The sequence below is a fragment of the Leucoraja erinacea genome, chromosome 13, assembly GCF_028641065.1.
Source record: "Leucoraja erinacea ecotype New England chromosome 13, Leri_hhj_1, whole genome shotgun sequence".
Lineage (NCBI taxonomy): Eukaryota > Metazoa > Chordata > Chondrichthyes > Rajiformes > Rajidae > Leucoraja > Leucoraja erinaceus.
In genome coordinates this window covers 51,794,691-51,809,505 of record NC_073389.1, presented here as the reverse complement: position 1 = coordinate 51,809,505, position 14,815 = coordinate 51,794,691, and the positions used below count along the sequence as shown (strand labels likewise).

At 46.6% G+C, this 14,815-nt stretch overlaps 1 protein-coding gene across 3 annotated transcripts in view; it reads right to left on the bottom strand.

Moving 5' to 3' along the window:
• gabpa (GA binding protein transcription factor subunit alpha) overlaps positions 1 to 14,815 on the bottom strand; it is a 49,532-nt gene that overhangs the window by 30,626 nt on the left and 4,091 nt on the right. For all 3 annotated transcript variants that reach the window (XM_055645231.1, XM_055645233.1, XM_055645232.1), the window contains exon 2: positions 9,152 to 9,218. The gene's annotated coding sequence lies outside the window, so the exon portion shown is untranslated. The remainder of the gene's footprint in view (positions 1 to 9,151; positions 9,219 to 14,815) is intronic.

The window sequence follows — 14,815 nt, the reverse complement described above, 5'->3', positions numbered from 1 at the left end:
TGTGAATTTGTGGAATTCCCTGCCACAGAGGGCAGTGGAGGCCAAATCACTGGATGGATTTAAGAGAGAGTTAGATAGAGCTCTAGGGGCTGGTGGAATCGAGAGATATGGGGAGAAGGCAGGCACAGGTTATTGATTGGGGACGATCAGCCATGATCGCAATGAATGGCGGTGCTGGCTCGAAGGGCCGAATGGCCTCCTCCTGCGCCTATTTTCTATGTTTCTATCTAACATTTTCATGATTAACTGCAAAGGCTAGAATCTTTTCACAGATCACTCTCCCTCCCCTTCAGCCCAAACAGTACTGAAGGTTCGTTGCTCAGCAGAAATGGCTAACCCAGTGTGGAAAATTGGTGATGCATCATTCAGCTGCAGGGAGCAGCAAGTCATGAGTTCAATCTGTAAGCTACATCAGGCTACCGGATCCTAACTAACATGATGGCAGAGGCTACACAGTCATGCTGCAGAGCTAGGCTGACGGAGGGAGGTGGGATGCATGAAGAATGCGGCATAGAAATCATTCCATGATCAGTCCAGTCTTTCTGTTGACTTGCCCGCAAGCAACAATAGCTTTTCCCTGTACCTCGGTACACGTGACAATAAACTGAACTGAACAAAATGTTTCCGCTGTCATAAGGGATAGGAGTAGAATTAGGCCATTCGGCCCATCGAGTCGACTCTGCCATTCAAATCATGATCTGTCTCTCCCTCCGAACCCCATTCTCCTGCCATGTCCCCGTAACCTCTGACACCTGTACTAATCAAGAATCTATCTATCTCTCTCTACCTTGAAAACGTCCATGGACTTGGCCTCCACAGCCGTCTGTGGCAAAGAATTCCACAGATTCACAGCCCTCTGACAAAATACATTTCTCCTCAGTGTACCTCGATAATATGAGTCCGTAACAAACTTACCTATTGTTCAGGTTTCCACTTGTGATCACTGCTCTGTGACCGCTCCAAAGACAAAGTGGGTGCAGAGATAAAAAAACAGAAAACGCTGGAAACTCAGCAGGCAAGGTTACTAACGTGAAGAGAGTGAAGCACGGTTACATTTTCAGAACACTAAAAGGCCTGTCCCACTTACGCGATTTTGTTTTAAAGGCGGGTGAAGCCTGTATGGTCGTGAGTAGTCGCCCAAAGTGTCGTACCTTTTTCTGGTCGCCGCTGGATTTTCAACATCTTGAAAATTTTCGGCGACCTGCTGCGACTATGACGGGTGCGGAATAAGTGGAATTGGCCCATAACCCTCCAACAATGAGGGTCCGTGGTCATCCCTTGGATGGAATTTGACTGCTCTAGCAATTGGGCGGCACAATGCTGCAGCTAGTAAACCTGTTGCCGCACAGCTCCAGAGACCTGGGTTCAATCTTGGTGTGTGTGTGTGTGTGTGGGTGTGTGTGTGTGTGTGTGTGTGTGTGTGTGTGGGTGTGTGTGTGTGTGTGTGTGTGTGTGTGTGTGTGTGTGTGTGTGTGTGTGTGTGTGTGTTGTGTGTGTGTGTGTGTGTGTGTGTGTGTGTGTGTGTGTGTGTGTGTGTGTGTGTGTGTGTGTGTGTGTGTGTGTGTGTGTGTGTGTGTGTGTGTGTGTGTGTGTGTTTGTCTGTGTGTGTATGTGCGTGTGTGTGGTTTATTGTAGTGGGGTGTGTGAATGGTTTAGTGTGTGTGCCATGTGTGGTTTAGTGTGTGTGTTTGTGTGTGTGTGTGCGCACGTACGTGTGTGTGTGTCTTTGTCTTTGTTTGTGTGTTTTGTCCCTCTGTGTGTGTGTGTGTGTATGTGCCGTGTGTGAGTGTGTGAGGGTTTAGGTGTGCGTTCCTCCGGTGTGTGAGCTGTGGTTTAGTGTGTGTGTGTGTGTCTTTGTCTGTGTGTGTATGTGCGTGTGTGTGGTTTAGTGTGTGTGTGTATGTGCGTGTGGTTTAGTGTGTGCTGTGTGTGGTTTAATGTGTGTGTCTGTGTGCGCGTGTGTGTGAGTGGTTTAGTGTGTATGTGTGTGTGTGCGCGTGTGTCTGTGTGTGCATGTGTCTGTGTGTGCATGTGTGTGAGTGGTTTAGTGTGTATGTGTGTGGTTTTGTGTGTGTGTACACGTACGTGTACACAGTTTACACGTTTTTCCCCATGACAGGGTGGGCTTCCTCCGGGCGCTCCGATTTCCTCACACACTCCAAAGACTTGCAGGTTTGTAAGTTAATTGGCCTCCAAATTGTCCCTGGCGTGTAGGGAGTAGATGGGAAAGTGGTATAACTTAGAACGGGTGATCGATGGTCAGTGTGGACTTGGTGGGCCGAGGTGCCTGTTCTGTGCTATATCTCCAAATTAAACTAAACCACTCCAGTCACTCCATACTAATGATAGCCCTGACCTTAAGGAGTTGGCTGTCTCTTTGGCAAACCTAGGATGGGAGAGAGAATGGAGAAACCAGGAGCTGCAGATGCTGGTTTACAAAAAAGGGTCAAAGAGCTGGAGATAAAAGAGCTGCTGAATAGTGTGCCAATAATTGAAAATGCCTCAAACAACAAAAAAGAGCCCGGATAATAATCTAATGCACTGTACATTGAACAGGGGGAGTATATCTTTCATTTAGGTTTTAGTATGATGTGCCATATGACATATTTTTCTCTATCAAGATACTAGGAGCATGAATATAAATCTACAAGTGCCAGTCACGATGCTAAAGTGGTCATTCATCGTGTATGAGCAAATGCAACAAATCTTTCAGCATGATCTGGAAATGCAAAACAGGGGCTATATCACACTTTGAGTGATCATGCTATATGGTGGTGGAAAACAGGAACTCTGAAGCATGCGTAGTTTGGATTAGAGAAACAGCTTTGGCCCACCCAGTCCGCGCCAACCAGCGATCCCCGCACACCAACATAATCCTACGCACACTCGGGAGAATTTACAATTCTCTGGCACTGTGAAGCAGCAACTCTACCGCTGCACCACCATGCCACCCCGACATTCGGGGACAGTTTCTTCCCAGCTGTTATCAGACAACCGAATCATCCTACCACAACCGGAGAGCAGTGCTGAACTACTATCCACCTCTTTGTTGACCCTCAGACTACCCTTGATCGGACTTTGTTGGCTGCAACCTTGCCTCCATCGACGAACTGTGCACTGCAAGAGCCAGGAAGCGAGCAGGCAAGATCATCTCTGACCCCTCTCACCCTGGCCACAAACTCTTTGAATCACTTCCCTCTGGAAGGCGACTCCGGACTGTCAAAACTGCCACAGCCAGACATAAAAACAGCTTTTATCCAGGAGTAGTTGCTCTACTCAACAGCCAAAAATCTGTAGCCTCCCTTTTATCTGGTATTTTGTTGGTTCACATGCTTGATCAATGGTGTTTTATCATTAATGTTTTATTATTATTAATGTTTAGTGTTTTCGGAGTCATTCGTAACTGTCACTGTATGTCATGTTGTTACTTGTGGGCGGAGCACCAAGGGAAATTCCTTGTATGTGAATACTTGGCCAATAAAGGTACTTACTTACCTTGCACTAAACGTTATTCCCTTATCATGTATCTGTACACCGTAAATGACTCGATTGTAATCGTGTATTGTCTTTCTTCTGACCGGATCGCACGCGACAAAAGCTTTTTCACTGCACCTCGGTACACGTGACAATAAGCTCAACTGAAACTGAGAACAGCTTTCTCACAATGTTTCGAGCTTTGTGCAGCAAACTGAATCATCTCACCAACACCGTGGATTGAAAGCCACTCTGGAAATTCACAGCTTCTTTGACGAGAGGAACAGAGTTAACACTTCAGCTCAATTATCACAATTGTTTTCCTCTCTCCACAGATGCTGTCTGACAAGCACCAAGAGGCCGGGCACGTGGACCATGCACGGACTGCAACTGCTCTGCCTGGACAGCTTCGACCGCGCTATGACATTGGGCCTTCATGGTCAGGTTAACAATAGTGCATCTACAACAACCGGGACTTGAAAATGGTGCCAAACTGACAGCTCTGTGTACTGGAGAGAAGCAATGTGTGGCGTTTCAAGTTGAGACCCTTATGATAATAGACAATAGACAATAGGCAGGAGTAGGCCATTTGACCCTTCGAGCCAGCACCGCCATTCAATGTGATCATGGCTGATCATCCCCAATCAGTACCCCGTTCCTGCCTTCTCCCCATATCCCCTGACTCCGCTATTTTTAAGAGCCCTATCTAGCTCTCTCTTGAAAGCATCCAGAGAACCTGCCTCCACCACCCTCTGAGGCAGAGAATTCCACAGACTCACCCCACTCTGTGAGAAAAAGTGTTTCCTCGTCTCCGTTCTAAATGACTTACTCCTTATTCTTAAACTGTTGCCCCTTCGTCAGACCTCTTCAGGTCTCGACCCATTACTTCTCTCCAGAAGGGCCGAAAGGCCTACTCCTGCATCTACTGCCGATGCTGCCTATCCCGCTGAGTGGCTCCAGCATTTGGTATCTATCTTCGGTTTAAACCAGCATCTGCAGCTCCTTCCTACACACCTCAAAAATGCTGGCAGTATCATAAAGGGCCCACACCATCTTGGCCACAGACTCATCTCCCCGCTGCCTTCAGGTAGAAGGTACAGGAGCCTGAAGACTTGACTAAGTTACTTAGTCAATCAGACGCTATCTGGTGCCTATTATTACATACTATACAATACAATTTATTTGTTGTCATTTGAACCCAGAGGTTCAAACGAAATTTGGTTTCTGCAGTCATACAAACAAGAAGAACCAAGACACAACACAATTTACATGAACATACATCACAGTGAATCTCCTCCTCACTGTGATGGAAGGCAAAGTCTCATCTCTCCCCTGCACTGCTCGTTCTCCTCCCGATGTCAGAGTCAAAGCATTCACACATTATTTGGAATTTCCTGACTCCTGGCTAACATGTTTTTCTCCACCAAAGATGAACACACAGCTGTTTTCCAGATGCTGATGTCATGGGTAAAAGACTCTTTGCATTCATCCTATCTGTGATTTTATAGAACAATAGAATTGCAGCGCCAGAGACCCGGGTACGATCCAGACTACGGTTGCTGTCTGCACGGAGTGCGCATGTCCTCCCCGTGAACATCCACGTGGTCACGAGGAGCATGTGCAAACTTGGTACAGACAACACCAGTAGTCAGGATTGAACCAGAGTCCCTGGCGCTGTTGGGCAGCAACTCTACCGCTGCACCACTGTTACAGAATGGAATTCACGAGACTCGTCTTTTATGGATGCTGTTTGAACCAGCATAGCTTTTTAGGTACGCTTTAAGTGGTCAAGGAAGACAACATTAGGCAGCAAGACTGGTCAAATAAGCCAAAGCCCTGGCGGGAGGAAAATATTGTGGCCTCAACTTTGTCAAGGTGAAAAAATATTTCCATTTGTGCATTGCCTTGGATGACCTCAGGATACCCCAAAGCCACTTTTGGAATGTGGTCTCAGAAAAGACAACAGCCAATTTATCACCTTAGTCACCACTTTGATGATAAGTAGATATTCAATTTCAGCAAGGTTGGAAATTATTGATGCTTAGGTGACAAAGATTGGAAACGAGGGGCTGCCAAGAGCAATGGGGGTCCCAGCATGGAGGGGGGGGGGGGGGGGGGGGGGGGGGGGGGGGGGGGGGGGAGGTGAGGGAGGAAGAGGGACTACCGTTTTTTACTTTGTTGCCGCAGAACAACGCGGTGGGGGGAGGGTGAGGGAGGAAGAGGGGGCACTACTGTGGTATTGAATACTTTGTTACTTTGTTGCCGCACTTTCCCTGGCAACTCTTACATACTTGTATGTATGCAAGCAAAGAATCTCAATGTACCAAGTACACGTGACAACAAATATTTTAAAATAAATCAATCAATAAATCAGTGTTGGCTGGGTCATAGCAACTCAATCAATCCAATCAGTTGTGGCTGGGTTCTCCTTCATCTCGTAGCATCCTTAAGCTCCTTGTCCTGACTTCAGACATCGGGAAATCTTCCTTCCTGCATCTAGAACCCCTTAAGATTGCGAGTTTCAAAGATCCCCTCTCAACTCCTAAATTCTGGTAATCCAGTGACATCCCCGGAAAACCTTCTCTGCACTCCCTCTATGCTACACAGATTTGTCAGATAATGCAGCACCAAGCCTGTACAACTGCAGTAACTGAAATGCTCCTATCCAAATGACAGGCTTTCTTTACTGCCGAGGGCAGAGTGGTGTACCCATGACACCCAGGTCTCGCTGCATCTCCCCCTTTCCCATCGGGCACCACTTAGATAATAATCATTTTCCCGTCAACGGATAACCTCACATCCACATTATACTGCATCTGCCAAACATAGCCCACTCACCCAGCCTATTTCATTGCTGTTGCATCCTCTCACAGCGTAACACTATTTGTCATCCGCAAACTTGAGATATTGCCAGTCCATGGTCCTCAATAAGTCTGACTAACATAGACTTTATTCTGTTGATATCTCAGCGTTATTTGTGTGAGCGCGCTGGTCATATATTTGTTGTTGCTCTCTGCATCCTCATCATAATTGTTGACCACTCTTCAAAAGACTTCACTGACTGCGGGAGCAGTGACCGAATAATGCAAGGTTGTCTCATTGGCGGGCTGGAACAAATAACCGAGGACCGGTGAGAACGGCCAAACACAAGTCAAGCCAATTTCCCTCGACAAACACCCCCCCCCCCCCCCCCCCCCCCCCCCCCCCCCCAAACCTAGTGCCGAGCTGGTCCTCAACCTCAATAACCTCTCCTTCAACTCCTCCCACTTCCTCCAAATCAAAGGAGTAGCCACAGACACTACCACAGGCCCCAGCTAAGCCGGACTCTTTGTAGGGTACATCAAGCAATCCCATACACCAGCCCGATCCCCGAACTCTATCTCCGCTACATTGATGACTGCACCGGGCCTAACCCCTGCATGTATGCAGAGCTCATGGACTTCATTCTCAATTTCCATCCTGCACTCAAATTCACTTGGACCATCTCCGACATCTCCCTCCCCCTTTTTTGATCTCACCATCTCCATCGCAAGAGATAGACTATCGACGGACGCCTGACTTGTCCGAAGAAGGATCTCCGAACCGAAACGTCACCTATTCCTTCTCTCCCGAGATGCTGCCTGACCTTCTGAGTTACTCGAGCATTTGTGTCTATCGTCAAGAAAAACAAAGCTCAAGACAGGGCTTGCCCTATCAGTCAAGTACATTTCTTGGTAGTTGCCTCATAAACAAAACATTTATGGAGGGATGTAGACGATGTGCGGACAGATGGGATTAGTTTTAATTTGGCATAATGGTCAGGACAGACACTGTGTGCCAAAGGGCCTGTTCTTGAGCTGAACTATGCTCTAGATAAATACAGGTGTCTTTCCACAGGTAAGAAAACAAATCAATGCGGTTATTTATCCAACTACACTATGTGGAACCACAGATGGAAAACTTTTACATCAAATGTCGGTGTGTTTTCATCCCACTTGATAACACTTACGTTTCTTACAGCATACTTCCTTTTGGCATGAATTCTACAATAACAACTAGGTGTTAACCGCTCCATATTCCTTGCCACATGAACTAGAACAGAGACGAGTAAACACTTTTTCTCACAGAGAGCGGCGAGTCTGTGGAATTCTCTGCCTCAGAGGGCGGCGAAGGCGGGTTCTCTGGATGTTTTCAAGAGAGAGCTAGATAGGGCTCTTAAATATAGCGGAGTCAGGGGATATGGGGAGAAGGCAGGAACGGGGTACTGATTGGGGATGATCAGCCATGATCACATTGAATGGCGGTGTTGGCTCGAAGGTGCTACTCCTGCACCTATTGTCTATAGAATTCCAGAGGCTCCCTTCTGCAGTTGCAGTCAATGGTCCGACAATGTAATTGGCTTTAACGTCTGCCCATCTGTACAGGTTTGGGGGGGGGTGTCAGCAGTAGAGTTGCTGCCTTTTGGGACTAACATAGAAACATAGAAATTAGGTGCAGGAGTAGGCCATTCGGCCCTTCGAGCCTGCACCGCCATTTAATATGATCATGGCTGATCATCCCACTGTCCCACTTAGGCGACTCTTTAGGCGACTGCCAGGGACTAGTTTTAATGGAATTCACCTACGACACCTGCCGACAACCTACGTCGACCTATGGCAGCAAAAATTGTTGCCACTGTCACCGAAAATCTTAAAAACATGTTGAAAACTTTGCGTCAGTCGCCTGTAGTCGCCCAAAAAATAAAAAAATTAAAATTAAAATCGTCTCCGTGGGACAGGCCCATTACAGCGCCAGAGACCAGAGCTTGATCTTGACTACAGGTGCTGCCTGTATGGAGTTTGTACGTTCTCTCTGCGACCGTGTGGCTTTTCACGAGGCGTACATTCCAAAGACGTACTGGCTTGTAGGTTAATTGGCTTTGGTAAAAATGGTAAATAATCCCTGGTGTGCAGGGTGGTGGTGGTGTACGGGGGGGATCACTGGTCGGCGTCGACTCGGCGGGTCGAAGGACCCGCTTCGGTGATGTATCTCTAAAGTCCTAAAGAGAAAAAAAAAATCACCCCAAAACTTGCCACTCAGAATACCAAAGGAAATGTGTATTGAACGACTACCAAATTGAAGGGATTTTGCAACAACAAGAGACAAAGTTGTGGAACTAGCAGAAATAAAAGAAAGAAAAACAAAGATCGACCCCACCAGGGGGCGACCCCGACAACAAAGGGAACCCGGCATGGGGTGGGGGCGCCAAGAACAAAGGGGATCCAGCGTGGGGGAGGGGGGCCCCGAGAACGAAGGGGGGCTTTGTAACCTTGTCGGCGCCTTGTATGTGGTGACTCTTTGCATACCTTGTGTACGCAAAACAAACAATCTCACTGTGACATGTCACTTGCGATAATAAAGTACCATCCTTCAAATAAAAGAAAAAGGACAATTATTAACACGCCAAAAAAAAACCCTTTTTAAATAGGAGTTAGACACAAAATGCTGGAGTGACTCAGCGGGACAGGCAGCATCCCTGGAGAGAAGGAACGGGAGACATTTCGGGTTGAGACCCTTCTTCAGACTGATCTCAATAGGAGTATTGGGTAATAAATCAAGTTACAAGTTACAGAGATCCACAAGGTGACCTGCTTCAGTAATGCAATCGCTGCAAACAGACGCATTAAAAAAATGCACAAGAAGATTCCGAGCAACTTACGGTGACAAGGTGGAATTTTACTCTGTCCAGTTCTGGAAGAAGTTATGACGTGGACCTGGCAACACTCCTGGAAAATTAAAAAAAAAAAACAGTATAAATTCAAACCGTCATGGCAATAAGTAGCTTTTGTACAATTCAAATGAAGTAAGCCAACTATCAAGATATATAAGGTAGACAAAAATGCTGGAGAAACTCAGCAGGTGAGGCAGCATCTATGGAGCGAAGGAAATAGGCGATGTTTCGGGTCGAGACCCTTCTTCTGACTGATGTGAGGGGGGGGAGGGGGGGGAGAAGAATAAAGGAAGAAGCGGAGACAATGGGCTGAGGGAGAGCTGGGAAGGGGATGGGGAAAGAAGGAGAAAGCAGGAAATCAGAGAAGTCAATGTTCATACCACTGGGGTGTAAACTATCCAAGCGAAATATGAGGTGCTGTTCTTCCAATTTACGGTGGGCCATACTCTGGCCATGGAGGAGGCCCAGGACAGAAAGTTTGGATTCGGAATGGCAGGGGGAGTTGAAATGCTGAGCCACCGGGAGATCGGGTTGGTTATTGTGAACCAATCAGAGGTGTTGGGCGAAGCTATCGCCAAGCCTACGCTTGGTCTCACCGATGTACAGCAGCTGACACCTAGAGCAGCGAATCAAGATACACAAGGTAGACAAGAGTGCTGGAGAAACTCAGCGGGTGAGGCAGCATCTATGGAGCGAAGGAATAGGTGACGTTTTGGGTCGTAACCCTTTTTCAGACTGAAGAAGGGTCTCGACCCGAAACCTCACCTATTCCTAATATCTTCCTTGGCCATGTACAGCCTGGTTGCTCACCTCTGAGAAGGGAAACTGGTCCTTTTATAAAAAAAAAATTTTTTAATTAAAAAAAAATCCTATCCAGGTCTCTTAAGGGCCTGTCCCACTAAGGCTATTTTTAGGCGACTGTCAGAGTCGTAGCAAATCACCAAACAAACGGCGACTGGACCGGCCTTCGACATAAAATTTGAAATAGTGGACAAGTGGACAAACTGCCAACAATTGAAAAAGTATTTCTCGACCCGAAACCTCACCTATTCCTAATAGATTCATGGACCTTCATTAATTTCACTGCTGGAACTTTAAAAAAACAAGGAGCATAACATTTATGTTTTAAAAAGGCAGATGTGATCTTCGATTTACAGGAAAGACGAGGTGAACAGAACCTATTGCTAGTGCAGTCCCCTACTGTAGTAATCTGAGCTCTAGCATAAAAAATATAAATGCTTTCCTACGTGAATTTGGACTAATTACTTTATTTAAAGCACAATAGAGTGCCATACCAATCTTACACATTACAGCTGTAACTCAATACCCCATTCCCTTAAGCAAAAAGAAACTACCATGATAAAATAATGTCTTAAAATTACACACATGGAACCAGTTTACAACGGCCAGAAATACAAAAGACAGACCGAGGACACAAATCCATGTGCCATAATTATATAACCGCAGAGGCACAGCAAAGTAACGTCTTGGCAACAAGCACATCCAAAACACAAACACCGAGCTGTTCTTCAACAGCGGAGAATTCAGCATCGATTGCTAAAGACGGTGAACCGGCATTTACATAAGAGAATTTGCCATCCAAGGAGTTAAATGCTTGATTCATCCAACTAAACTCAGCCAGGGCAGTCCTGCAATGAATGATACTAGCCAGTTTCTGGAGATAGCCCCTACTTCTACAATAACACCCGCCCACACAGCTGACACGGGAACATAAGTAAGCCGCTGACTTTGAGATGACTGGTACTTTCCAGTGATACAGTCTTCACCGCATGCACATTGCAAAACTGCACACAGCAAACATGTCTGAGTTTAGTTTATGTTCGACATACAGTGCAGAAATAGGCCCTTCGGCCTGCCGTGTCCGCAATAACCAGCGATCCCCGCAAACACGCTCATTAGAAACAACTTACAATTTTACTGAGGCCAATTAAGCTACAAACCTGCACGTCTTTGGAGTGTGGGAAGAAGCCGGAGCACCCGGAGAAAACCCACGCAGGTCACGGGGAAAATGTACAAACTTCGTACAGGCAGCACCCACAGTCAGAATCGAACCCGGGTCTCTGGCGCTGTAAGGCAGCAACTCTACCGCTGCAAACAGTGTTCAAAACATGTCCGGTGTAGCCGATTCACTTTTTCTGTCACATTCTCCAAAGTGGACGCTTCAACTATTTGCTGGCAAATCTAACTTAATGATAGCATTTCAAATAAAGTTTGACCTTTATCTCACGCTGCCTCTGAGATGGTCCATTGCCCATATATACCAGTCCCACCTGGCTGTGTTTAGCCCATATCCCTCCTAACCTATCCTATCCATGTACCTGTATAAATGTTTCTTGAATGTTGTGATCGTACCTGCATCAACTAACCCCTCCGGCAGCTCGCTCCATGCACCCACCATCCTCTGTGCACTTTGGTTTTAATAAAACTTTTATGGTGTTTATTTAGTCATTTGTTGGATCACATCAGTGAAGGACCAGACTATTTTAGACCTCGTATTGTGTAATGAGATACAGAGAATGAGCAACCTCATCACAAGCGATCCATGACAGAAAAGCTTAAATGAAAACGATTTACCCCGAGGATGGTCGGTATATGGAATGAGCTGAAGGAGGTGGTAGCTGAGGCAGGCACTATCACAACATTTCAGAAACATGTGTCGGAAGGAACTGCGGATGCTGGTTTAAACTGAAGATGGACACAAAAAGCTGGAGTATCTCAGCAGGGTCAGGCAGCATCTCTGGATAAAAGGAATAGGTGGCGTGCTGGGTCGAGACCCTTCTTCAGACATGACAGGTACATGGATAGGATAGGTTTAGAGGGGTATGGGCCAAACACAGGCAGGTGGGACTAGTGTAGATGGGGCATGTTGGTCGGTGTTGGCAAGTTGGGCCGAAGTTTCCACACTGTATGACTCTCTCTGGGGGCACAGAGGTGAGGTCACCATTGTGGATTAGGAAATTGAAAGGTTTGCCAGTGGACGAACAGTGCCAACCATTGAAAAAGTATTTTGTAACTCGCAAAAGTACACGCCAGACCAGCAGATTATTAGTTGAATGCCACACTAATCAGTACTTCTCCCTTGGCCATGTACAGCCTGGTTGCTCAACACTCTGAGAAGGGAAACTGGTCCTTTAATTAAAAAAAATAAATTAAAAAAAAAAAAAAATCCTGTTCAGGTCTCTTAAGGGCCTGTCCCACTTAGGCTATTTTTAGGCGACTGTCATAGTCGTTGCAATTCACCGAAAAAACGGGGACTGGACCTCCCTTCGATATGAAATTTGAAATAGAATCACGACTTTAACAACAACAAAAATACCAAAGTCAGCACCTGCGACAACCTACGTTAACCTGGCAAAAACCCACGTTAACCTGGCGACAACCTATTTTAACTTGGCTACAACTATGACAGCACCTACGTCAGGAGAAGTCAAGCTGCGTTCATTGGCGTCAAACCCACTGTCGCCGACTATCTCCGAAAATGTTTCAACATGTTGAAAATCCAGCGGCGACCAGAAAGATGCTACGACTCTTTGGGCGACTGAGGAGACTACTCACGACCATACAGGCGACACCCCGGCGACCATGTGGCCTGTAGTCGCCTCAAAAAATAGCCCAAATGGGACAGGCCCTTTACAGTTTTATACGCAATAATTCTCCCCCAGCTCCCTTTATTCCAATGAGCGCAATTCTAACCTAGTCTGTGCTCGTAACTGTAACATTCCCCCTTCTGCACCATCCTGCTTGTGGCCATCAACTGGATGAGTGGCCAATTTAATTCCAGGCAGGAGTCTACCTTCTACCTCATTGGAGACCCTCAGACTATCTTTGTTTAAGAAAAAACTGCAGATGCTGGATAAATCGAAGGTAGACAAAAAATGCTGGAGAAACTCAGCGGGCGAGGCAGCATCTATGGAGAGAAGGAATAGGCGACGTTTCGTCGCCTATTCCTTCTCTCCATAGATGCTGCCTCGCCCGCTGAGTTTCTCCAGCATTTTTTGTCTACCTCAGACTACCTTTAATCTGACTTTGCCTTGCGCTGATTGTTATTTCCTTTATCTATCTGTACACTGTGGATGGCTCGATTGTAATCATGTATAGTCTTTCTGATGACTGGTTAGCACGCAACAAAAGCTCATCGATGTACCTTGGTACACCTGACAACTAAAACTAGGAAGAAACTGAGTAAGATTGGCCGACACTACTTCGAGCTTTGGAAAGTGAGACGAGTTAATTGAAAGAAGATACTTCCTCTGTTGGAGGGTCTCGACATGTGGTTTGGCCTCAGGGTACAAACCTTAGTTTTGGAGATACAGAGCGGAACCACGCCCTTTCGCCCCACCGGGTCCGCGCCGACCAGTGATCTTGGTTCTTGGTTTCTTGGTCCTCCAAAATATTCCAAATGGAATTTAAACTGAACTGGCGATCCCCAGGACATTAACACTATACCCACCAGGGGCAATTTTTACATTTCCCATGCCAATTAACCCTACATACCTGTAAGTCTTTGGAGTATGGGAGGGAACCGAAGATCTCGGAGAAAACCCAATGCAGGTCAGGGGGAGAACGCACAAACTCCGTACAGACAAGCACACCTAGTCGGGATCGAACCTGGGTCTCTGGCGCCGGCGACCCGGGTTCGATCCCGATTACAGGTGTTGTCTGTGCGTTCTTCAGGCGACCTGCGTGAGTTTTCTCCAAGACCTACAGGTTTCCTCCCACATTCCAAAGACATACAGGTTTGTAGGTTAATTGGCTTGGTAAATGGAGAAAAAAATTGGTCCCAGTGGGTGTAGGATAGTGTTAATGTGAGGGGATCGCTGGTCGGCGTGGACTCAGTGGACCGAAGGGCCTGTTTCCGTGCTGTATCTCTAAACTAAACTAAACCAAACCTTCCTGGATTTGTGGACAGGCTTTCTAACATTCATCTATTCCTCCAGCCACCAGGTATGACAATACCCTGCCTAGCTTGCCCTCCTCAAATGTTTTACCCCACACTTCTCTGGACTAGATTTGATTTGATAGTTTTGCGGTCTATTCTTACATTGAATAGGCCTCGTGCGTTACTCAATGGTTTTCAAAACAGGGCTCTACAGTCTCTTACTATTCACCTGGCGATCAGACAGGGTATCAGTTTAAAATCACATCCACAGTGGGTCCAGTGAGAGTGCAGCATCAGCTGCATCAGCACTCCACCACACTGTTGGTCTACACTTCTGCGCTCTGGAGTGGGAATCAAAGCAACAAATTTCTGAGATGGATAGGAAAGGTTTAGATTGATACGGGTCAAAAACGCAGGCAAACTTAAACGGGGAGGAAAGAACTGCGGATGCTGGTTAAATCGAAGGTGGACACAAAATGCTGGAGTAACTCAGCGGGGTCGGGCAGCATCTCTGGAGAGAAAGTTAAGTCGGGGTTGCTGAAGAAGGGCCTGGACCCGAAACGTCACCCATTCCTTCTCTCCAGAGATGCTGCCTGTCCCGCTGTGTTACTCCAGCATTTTGTGTCTACCTTAAACTTAAATGGGGCATGTTGGTCAGCATGGACGAATTGGGCTGAAGGGTCTGTTTCCATGCTGTATGACAAGTGAATTAAGATGCAAAGATGATTTTTTTTGGAAGGTACAATCCATTT